This window comes from Triticum dicoccoides, chromosome 5B (genome assembly GCF_002162155.2).
Source record: "Triticum dicoccoides isolate Atlit2015 ecotype Zavitan chromosome 5B, WEW_v2.0, whole genome shotgun sequence".
Classification (NCBI taxonomy): domain Eukaryota; kingdom Viridiplantae; phylum Streptophyta; class Magnoliopsida; order Poales; family Poaceae; genus Triticum; species Triticum dicoccoides.
This window is the reverse complement of record NC_041389.1, coordinates 503,082,220-503,092,067: the sequence shown is the minus strand read 5'-3', so window position 1 is coordinate 503,092,067 and position 9,848 is coordinate 503,082,220.

Genomic DNA, 9,848 nt, shown 5'->3' with positions numbered 1-9,848 from the left:
GGGAGTCCTACTCCCAGTAGGAGTAGGTTTTCGCCCTTTCCCTAGTTGGAGTAGGAGAAGAAGGAAGAGGGAGAGGGAGAGAAGGAAAGGGGCCCCGACCCCCTCCCAATTCGGATTGGGCTTGGGGGGGGGGGTGTTGGAAATATGCCCTAGAGGCAATAATAAAATGATTATTATTATATTTCCTTGTTCATGATAATTGTCTATTGTTCATGCTATAATTGTATTGACCGGAAACCGAAATACATGTGTGAATACATAGACCACAACAAGTCCCTAGTGAGCCTCTAGTTGACTAGCTCGTTGATCAACAGATGGTCATGGTTTCTTGACTATGTACATTGGATGTCATTGATAACGGGATCACATCATTAGGAGAATGATGTGATGGATAAGACCCAATCCTAAGCATAGCACAAGATCGTGTAGTTCGTTTTGCTAAAGCTTTTCTAATGTCAAGTATCATTTCCTTAGACCATAAGATTGTGTAACTCCCAGATACCGTAGGAATGCTTTGGGTGTACCAAACGTCAGAACGTAACTGGGTGGCTATAAAGGTGCACTATAGGTATCTCCGAAAGTGTCTGTTGGGTTGGCACGAATCGAGACTGGGATTTGTCACTCCATATGACGGAGAGGTATCTCTGGGCCCACTCGGTAATGCATCATCATAATGATCTCAATGTGACTAAGTAGTTGGTCACGGGATCATGCATTACAGAATGAGTAAAGTGACTTGCCGGTAACGAGATTGAACGAGGTATTGGGATACCAATGATCAGATCTTGGGCAAGTAACGTACCGATTAATAAAGGGAATTGTATACGGGATTGCTTGAATCCTCGACATCGTGGTTCATCTGATGAAATCATCGTGGAACATGTGGGAGCCAACATGGGCATCCAGATCCCGCTGTTGGTTATTGACCGGAGAGCTTTCTCGGTCATGTCTGCATAATTCCCGAACCCGTAGGGTCTACACACTTAAGGTTCGATGACGCTAGGGTTATAGGGAAAGTTTGTACGTGGTTACCGAATGTTGTTCGGAGTCCCGAATGAGATCCCGGACGTCATGAGGAGTTCCGGAATGGTCCGGAGGTGAAGATTTATATATGGGAAGTCATCATACGGTCACCGGAAGTTTTCGGGGGTTTGCCGATATTGTACCGGGACCACCGAAGGGGTTCCGGGGGTCCACTGGGAGGGTCCACCTACCCCGGAGGGCCCTATGGGCTGTATGTGGAAGGGAACCAGACCCTAAGTGGGATGGGCGCCATCCCCCTAGGGCCCATGCGCCTAGGGTTGGGGGGGACCCTAAAGGTGGCGCCCCCTTGGCTTGGGGGGGGGGGGCAAGCCCCCTCCCCTTGGCCGCCCCCCTTTAGATCTCATCTAGAGGGGCCGCCCCCTTCCCCCTTCACCATATAAATAGAGGGGAGGAGGGACGGCAGCCGCACCACATCCAAGGCGCAGCCCTTCCCTCTCCAAGACATCTCCTCCTCCGTTTGAGCTTGGCGAAGCCCTGCCCGAGAACCGCTGCTCCACCACCACCACGCCGTCGTGCTGCTGTTGGAGTTGTCTTCCCCAACCTCTCGCTCCTCATTGCTGGATCAAGGTGCGGGAGACGTCATCGGGCTGCACGTGTGTTGAACATGGAGGTGCCGTTGTTCGGCGCTAAGATCAGAATCGACCGTGATCTAAATCGGTACGTGTACGACTCCTCCAACTGCGTTCTTGCAATGCTTCCGTTTCACGGTCTTCAAGGATATGAAGATGCACTCCCCTCTCTCTCGTTGCTAGTCTCTCCATAGATTGATCTTGGTGATGCGTAGAATTTTTTTAATTTCTGCAACGGTCCCCAACAGTGGTGTCATGAGCTAGGTCTATGCGTAGTTTCTATGCACGAGTAGAACACAAGTTGTTGTGGGCGTCGATTTTGTCAATTTACTTGCCGTTACTAGTATTCTCTTGATTCGGCGGCATCATGGGATGAAGCGGCCCGGACCGACCTTACACGTACGCTTACATGAGACAGGTTCCATCGACCGACATGCACTAGTTGCATAAGGTGGCTAGCGGGTGTCTGTCTCTCCCACTTTAGTCGGATTGAATTCGACGAAAAGGGTCCTTATGAAGGGTAAATAGCAATTGGCATATCACCGTTGTGGCTTTTGCGTAGGTAAGAAACGTTCTTGCTAGAAACCCATAGCAGCCACGTAAAACATGCAACAACAATTAGAGGACGTCTAACTTGTTTTTGCAGGGTATGCTATGCGATGTGATATGGCCAAAAGGATGTGATGAATGATATATATGCGATGTATGAGATTGATCATGTTCTTGTAATAGGAATCATGACTTGCAGGTCGATGAGTATGACAACTGGCAGGAGCCATAGGAGTTGTCTTAATTTATTGTATGACCTGCGTGTCATTGAATAACACCATGTAATTACTTTACTTTATTGCTAAACCGTTAGCCATAGTAGTAGAAGTAATAGTTGGTGAGACAACTTCATGAAGACACGATGATGGAGATCATGATAATGGAGATCATGGTGTCATGCTGGCGACGATGATAATCATGGCGCCCCAAAGATGGAGATCAAAAGGAGCAAAATGATATTGGCCATATCATGTCACTATTTGATTGCATGTGATGTTTATCATGTTTTTACATCTTATTTGCTTAGAACAATGAAGCATAAATAATATGATCCCTCATAAAAATTTCAAGAAAGTGTTTCCCCTAACTATGCACCGTTGCGAAAGTTCGTTGTTTTGAAGCACCACGTGATGATCGGGTGTGATAGATTCTAACATTCGCATACAACGGGTGTAAGACAGATTTACACATGCAAAACACTTAGGTTGACTTGACGAGCCTAGCATGTACAGACATGGCCTCGGAACACAAGAGATCGAAAGGTCAAACATGAGTCATATAGCAGATAGGATCAACATGAAGATGTTCACCGATGATGACTAGTCCGTCTCACGTGATGATCGGACACGGCCTAGTTGACTCGGATCATGTATCACTTAGATGACTAGAGGGATGTCTATCTGAGTGGGAGTTCATTAAGTAATTTGATTAGATGAACTTAATTATCATGAACTTAGTCTAAAATCTTTGCAATATGTCTTGTAGATCAAATGGCCCATGCTAATATTGCCCTCAACTTCAATGCATTCCTAGAGAAAACCAAGCTGAAAGATGATGGTAGAAACTATACGGGCTGGGTCCGGAACTTGAGGATCATCCTCATAGCTGCCAAGAAAGCATATGTCCTAGAAGCACCGCTAGGTGAAGCACCCGTTTTCCCAGCAACTCAAGACGTTATGAATGCCTGGCAGTCGCGTAGTGATGATTACTCCCTGGTTCAGTGCGGCATGCTTTACAGCTTAGAACCGGGGCTCCAAAAGCGTTTTGTGCAGCACGGAGCATATGAGATGTTCCAAGAGCTGAAAATGGTTTTCCAAGCTCATGCCCGGGTCGAGAGATATGAAGTCTCCGATGAATTCTACAGTTGTAAGATGGAGGAGAATAGTTCTGTCAGCGAGCACATACTCAAAATGTCTGGGTTGCACAACCGTTTGTCTTAGCTGGGAGTTAATCTCCCGGATGACGCGGTCATTGACAGAATCCTTCAGTCGCTTCCACCTAGATACAAGAGCTTTGTGATGAATTTCAATATGCAAGGAATGGAGAAAACCATTCCTGAGGTATATTCAATGCTGAAATCAGCGGAGGTGGAGATCAAAAAGGAACATCAAGTGTTGACGGTCAATAAAACCACTAGTTTCAAGAAAGGCAAGGGTAAGAAGAACTTCAAGAAGGACAACAAGGGAGTTGCTGCACCCGGTATGCCAGTTGCCGGGAAGAAGCCAAGCATGGACCCAAACCTGAGACTTAGTGCTTTTATTGCAAGGCAAACAGTCACTAGAAGCAGAACTGCCCCAAGTACTTAGCGGACAAGAAGGCCGGCAATACCAAAGGTATATGTGATATAAATGTTATTGATGTGTACCTTACCAGTACTCGTAGTAGCTCCTGGGTATTTAATACCGGTGCGGTTGCTCATATTTGTAACTCAAAACAGGAGCTGCGGAATAAGCGGAGACTGGCGAAGGATGAGGTGACGATGCGCGTCGGGAATGGTTCCAAGGTCGATGTGATCACCGTCGGCACGCTACCTCTACATTTACCTACGGGATTAGTTTTAAACCTCAATAATTGTTATTTAGTGCCAGCTTTGAGCATGAACATTGTATCTGGATCTCGTTTAATGCGAGATGGCTACTCATTTAAATTCAAGAATAATGGTTGTTCTATTTATATGAGATATATGTTTTATGGTCAATGGTTTATTCTTATTGAATCTCGAACGTGATGTTACACATATTCATAGTGTGAATACCAAAAGATATAAGGTTAATAATGATAGGCTCACATACTTGTGGCATTGTGGCACTGCCGCCTTGGTCACATTGGTGTCAAATGCTTGAAGAAGCTCCATGCAGATGGACTTTTGGAGTCTCTTGATTACGAATCATTTGACACGTGCGAACCATGCCTCATGGGCAAAATGACCAAGACCCTGTTCTCCGGAACAATGGAGCGTGCAACCAACTATTGGAAATCATACATACTGATGTGTGCGGTCCAATGAGTGTTGAGGCTCGCAGTGGCTATCGTTATGTTCTCACCCTCACTGATGACTTAAGTAGATATGGGTATGTCTACTTAATGAAACACATGTCTGAGACCTTTGAAAAGTTCAAGGAATTTTAGAGTGAGGTAGAGAATCAACGTGGCAGAAAAATAAAGTTCTTACAATCAGATCGTGGGGGAGAATAATTGAGGCACGAATTTGGTACGCACTTAAGGAAATGTGGAATTGTTTCACAACTCACGCCTCCTGGAACACCTCAGCGTAACGGTGTGTCCGAACATTATAATCGCACTCTATTGGATATGGTGCGATCTATGATGTCTCTTACCGATTTACAGCTATCATTTTGGGGATATGCTTTAGAGACAGCTACATTCACTTTAAATAGGGCACCGTCTAAATCTGTTGAGACGACACCGTATGAATTATGGTTTGGGAAGAAACTAAGCTGTCGTTTCTAAAAGTTTGGGGATGCGATGCTTATGTCAAGAAACTTCAACCTGAAAAGCTCGAACCCAAGTCAGAAAATATGTCTTCATAGGATACCCTAAGGAAACCATTGGGTATACCTTCTACCTCAGATCCGAAGGCAAGATCTTTGTTGCCAAGAACGGGTCCTTTCTGGAGAAAGAGTTTCTCTCAAAAGAAGTAAGTGGGAGGAAAGTAGAACTTGATGAAGTACTGCCTCTTGAACCGGAAAGTAGCACAGCTTAGGGGAGATGTTTCTGTGGTGCCTGCACCGCCTAGAGAGGAAGTTAATGATGATGATCAAGGTACTTCGGATCAAGTTGTTTCTGAACTTTGTAGGTCCACAAGGACACGTTCCACACCAGAATGGTATGGCAACCCTATCCTGGAAATCATGTTGTTAGACAACGGTGAACCTTCAAACTATGAAGAAGCGATGGCGGGCCCAGATTCCAACAAATGGCTTGAAGCCATGCAATCCGAGATAGGATCCATGTAGGAAAACAAAGTATGGACTTTGACAGACTTGCCGGATGATCGGCGAGCGATAGAAAATAAATGGATCTTTAAGAAGAAGACGGACACGGATGGTAATGTTACCATCTATAAAGCTCGGCTTGTCGCTAAGGGTTATCAGCAAGTTCAAGGGTTTGACTACGATGAGACCTTCTCACACGTAGAGAAGCTGAAGTCTGTCTGAATCATGTTAGCAATTACCGCATCCTATGATTATGAAATATGGCAAATGGACGTCAAAATGGCATTCCTTAACGGTTTCCTTAAGGAAGAATTGTATATGATGCAGCGGGAAGGTTTTGTCGATCCTAAGAATTCTAACAGGTGCAAGCTCTAGCGCTCCATCTATGGACTGGTGCAAGCATCTCGGAGTTGGAACATTAGCTTTGATGAAATGATCAAAGCATTTGGGTTTATGCAGACTTATGGAGAAGCCTGCGTTTACAAGAAAGTGAGTGGGAGCTCTGTAGCATTTCTCATATTATATGTGGATGACATACTATTGATGGGAAATGATATAGAACTTTTGGAAAGCATAAAGGCCTACTTGAATAAGTGTTTTTCAATGAAGGACCTTGGAGAAGCTGCTTACATATTAGGCATCAAGATCTATAGAGATAGACCGAGACGCCTCATAGGTCTTTCACAAAGCACATACCTTGATAAGATATTGAAGAAGTTCAATATGGATCAGTCCAAGAAGGGGTTCTTGCCTATATTGCAAGGTGTGAAATTGAGCTCAGCTCAAAGCCTGACCACGGCAGAAGATAGAGAAAAGATGAGTGTCATCCCCTATGCCTCAGCCATAGGGTCTATTATGTATGCCATGCTGTGTACCAGACCTGATGTAAACCTTGCCGTAAGTTTGGTAGGGAGGTACCAAAGTAATCCCGACATGGAACACTGGACAGCGGAAAAGAATATCCTGAAGTACCTAAAAAGGACTAAGGATATGTTTCTCATTTATGGAGGTGACAAAGATCTCATCGTAAAGGGTTATGTTGATGCTAGCTTCGACATAGATCTGGATGACTCCAAGTCACAAACCAGATATGTGTATATTTTGAATGGTGGGGCAGTAAGCTGGTGCAGTTGCAAGCAAAGCGTCGTGGCGGGATCTACATGTGAAGCGGAGTACATGGCAGCCTCGGAGGCAGGGCATGAAGCAATCTGGATGAAGGAGTTCATTACCGACCTAGGAGTTATTCCCAATGCGTCGGGCCCGATGACTCTTTTCTGTGACAACACTGGAGCTATTGCCCTTGCAAAGAAGCTCAGGTTTCACAAGAAGACCAGGCACATCAAGCGTCGATTCAACTCCATTCGTGAAAATGTTCAAGATGGAGACATAGATATTTGTAAAGTGCATACGGATCTGAATGTCGCAGATCCATTGACTAAACCTCTTCCACGAGCAAAACATGATCAACACCAGAACTCTATGGGTGTTCGATACATCACAATATAACTAGATTATTGACTCTAGTGCAAGTGGGAGATTGTTGGAAATATGCCCTAGAGGCAATAATAAAATGATTATTATTATATTTCCTTGTTCATGATAATTGTCTATTGTTCATGCTATAATTGTATTGACCGGAAAGCGCAATACATGTGTGAATACATAGACTACAACAAGTCCCTAGTGAGCCTCTAGTTGACTAGCTCGTTAATCAACAGATGGTCATGGTTTCTTGACTATGGACATTGGATGTCATTGATAACGGGATCACATCATTAGGAGAATGATGTGATAGACAAGACTCAACCCTAAGCATAGCACAAGATCATGTAGTTCGTTTGCTAAAGCTTTTCTAATGTCAAGTATCATTTCCTTAGACCATGAGATTGTGTAACTCCCGGATACCGTAGGAATGCTTTGGGTGTACCAAACGTCACAACGTAACTGGTGGCTATAAAAGTGCACTACAGGTATCTCCGGAAGTGTCTGTTGGGTTGGCACGAATCGAGACTGGGATTTGTCACTCCGTATGACGGAGAGGCATCTCTGGGCCCACTCGGTAATGCATCATCATAATGAGCTCAATGTGACTAAGTAGTTGGTCACGGGATCATGCTTTACGGAATGAGTAAAGTGACTTGCCGGTAACGAGATTGAACGAGGTATTGGGATACCAACGATCGAATCTCGGGCAAGTAACGTACCGATTGACAAAGGGAATTGTATACGGGATTGCTTGAATTCTCGACATCATGGTTCATCCGATGAGATCGTCGAGGAACATGTGAGAGCCAACATGGGTATCCAGATCCTGCTGTTGGTTATTGGTCGGAGAGCTGTCTCAGTCATGTCTCCATGATTCCCGAACCCATAGGGTCTACACACTTAAGGTTCGATGACGCTAGGGTTATAGGGAAAGTTTGTACATGGTTACCGAATGTTGTTCGGAGTCCCGAATGATATCCCGGACGTCACGAGGAGCTCCGGAATGGTCCAGAGGTGAAGATTTATATATGGGAAGTCATCATACGGTCACCGGAAGTTTTCGGGGGTTTGCCAGTATTGTACCGGGACCACCGAAGGGGTTCCGGGGGTCCACCGGGAGGGTCCACCTTCCCTGGAGGGCCCTATGGGCTGTATGTGGAAGGGAACCAGCCCCTAAGTTGGCTGTGCGCCATCCCCCTAGGGCCCATGCGCCTAGGGTTGGGGGGAACCCTATAGGGGCGCCCCCTTGGCTTGGGGGGCAAGCCCCCTCCCCTTGGCCGCTGCCCCCCTCTAGATCTCATCTAGAGGGGTCGACCCCCTTCCCCCATCACCCTATAAATAGAGGGGAGGAGGGAGGGAAGCCGCACCACATCCAAGGCACAGCCGTCCCCCTCTCCAACACCTCTCCTCCTCCGTTTGAGCTTGGCGAAGCCTTGCCGGAGAACCGCTGCTCCACCACCACCACGCCGTCGTGCTGCTGCTGGAGTTGTCTTCCCCAAGCTCTCCCTCCTCCTTGCTGGATCAAGGCGCAGGAGACGTCACCGGGCTGCACGTGTGTTGAATGCGGAGGCGCCGTTGTTCGGCGCTAAGATCGGAATCGACTGTGATCTGAATCGGTACGTGTACGACTCCTCCAACCGCGTTCTTGCAACGCTTCCGTTTTCCGATCTTCAAGGGTATGAAGATGCACCCCCTCTCTCTCGTTGCTAGTCTCTCCATAGATTGATCTTGGTGATGCATAGAAATTTTTAATTTCTGCAACGATCCCCAACAGGGGGTGCCCCCACCTTGGCCGCCTCCTCCTCTCTTCCACCATGGCCCATTAAGGCCCATTAACTCCCCTGGGGTTCCGGTAACCTCCCGGTACTCCGGAAAAATGCCCGAACTACCCGGAACCTTTCCGGTGTCCAAACATAGCCTTCCAATATATTAATATTTATGTCTCGACCATTTTGAGACTCCTCGTCATGTCTGTGATCACCTACGGGACTCCGAACAACCTTCGGTGCATCATATCACATAAACTCATAATACCAATCGTCATCGAACGTTAAGCGTGCGGACCCTACGGGTTCAAGAACTATGTAGACATGACTGAGACAAGTCTCCGGTCAATAACCAATAGCAGAACCTGGATGCTCATATTGGTTCCTACATATTCTACGAAGATCTTTATCGGTCAAACCACATAACAACATATGTTGTTCCCTTTGTCATTGGTATGTTACTTGCCCAAGATTCGATCGTCGGTATCATCATACCTAGTTCAATCTCGTTACTGGCAAGTCTCTTTACTCATTCCGTAATACTTCATCCTGCAACTAACTGATTAGTTACAATGCTTGCAAGGCTTATAGTGATGAGTATTACCAAGAGGGCCCAGAGATACCTCTCTGAAACGCGGAGTGACAAATCCTAATCTCAATCTATGCCAACTCAACAAACACCTTCGGAGACACCTGTAGAGCACCTTTATAATCACCCATTTACGTTGTGACGTTTGGTCGCACACAAAATGTTCCTTCGGTATTCGGGAGTTGCATAATCTCATAGTCTGAGGAACTTGTATAAGTCATGAAGAAAGCAGTAGCAATGAAACTAACACGATCATAATGCTAAGCTAGCAGATGGGTCATATCCATCACATCATTCTCCTAATGATGTGATCTCGTTCATCAAATGACAACTCATGTCTATGGTTAGGAAACATAACCATCTTTGATTAACGAGCTAGTCAAGTAGAGGC